The following is a 1409-nucleotide window of genomic DNA, read 5'->3' on the forward strand; positions in this document are numbered from 1 at the left end:
CCCTCCCTCTCCCTCTCCCTCTCCCTCTCCCTCTTCTTCTTCTTCTTTTCCCGGAACCTCTAAATGTACTTTTAATTTGTTCGTATGAGAATTCTTCAATTTCTTTATGAGGGCATTCAGTGTGTGGAACTTTCGTCTTAGAAGTGCTTTCATAGTGTCCTATAAATTTAAACATGTTTTACCCTCATTTTCATTGAATTCTAGAAAGTCTTTAATTTTTCTTTATTTTCTGATCCAGTGAGCCTTAAGTAGAGAACTGTTCAGTTTCCATGAGTATATAGGCTTTCTGTTGTTTCTATTATTGTTGAAATCCAGCCTTAATTCATGGTGATCTGATAAGATACATGGGGTTATTCAATTTTCTTGTATCTGTTGAGGTTTGCTTTGTGACTGATTATATGGCCAATTTTAGAGAAGGTTCCTTGAGGTGCTAGGAAGAAGTAGCATTCTTTTGTGTTTGAGTGAAATGTTTTATAGATACCTGTTAGGTCCACTTGATTCATTACCTCTGCTAGTTTCATTATTTCTCTGTTTAGTTTCTGTCTCAAGGACCTGTCCATTGGTGAGAGTAGGTCTCCCACTATTAATATGTGGGTTAAGATGTGGATTTAAGCTTTAGTAATGTTTCTTTTACCATGTGGGTGCTCTTGCATTTGGGCCATAGATGTTCCAGACTGAGATGTCCTCTTGGTGGATTTTTCCTTTGATGAGTGTGAAGTCTCTTTCCCTGCCTCTTTTGATTATTTTCAGTTGAAAGTTGTTTCTATTAGATGTTAGAAATGCTACTCCAGATTGTTTCTTGGGTCAGTTTTCTTGGAGAACCATTTTCCAGCCCTTTATACCTACATACTTTCTTTGTTACTGAAATGTGTTTCTTGTATACAGCAGAATGATGGATTCTGTTTACACATCCATTCTGTTAGCCTGTGTCTTTTTTACTAGGGAATAGAGACCAGTGACGTTGAGAGATCAACAACCAATGATTGTTACATTCTGTTATTTTGATGTTGGTTGTGGTAGTGTGTGTCTCCAAACATGTTTCTCTTCCATTTGTTTTAATGGTGTGAAATTATTTATTTCTTATGTTTTCTCAAGTATAATTAGCCTCATTGGGTTGGAGTTTTCTAGTATCCTCTGTAGGGCTGGGTTAGTGGAGAGTTATTATTTGAACTTAGTGTAGCAGAACCTTCCCCTGATGAATATAGATTTCAAGGGACCAATCACTGGGTGAGTAGGTGGGACTTCTGGGTGGGAAAGAGAAAGAGGGGAGGCAGGAGAAACAGCAGGAGAAGGGAGGCAGTCAGTATGTAGGAAACCGGAGGCTGCTCTTTTGATAGGCAGATCCACCACTGGAGGATTTACAACATAAAATAGCTTACAAAATTAGGATGCTAGATCCTGTACCCAGC

The sequence above is a fragment of the Mus caroli genome, chromosome 10 (genome assembly GCF_900094665.2).
Source record: "Mus caroli chromosome 10, CAROLI_EIJ_v1.1, whole genome shotgun sequence".
Lineage (NCBI taxonomy): Eukaryota > Metazoa > Chordata > Mammalia > Rodentia > Muridae > Mus > Mus caroli.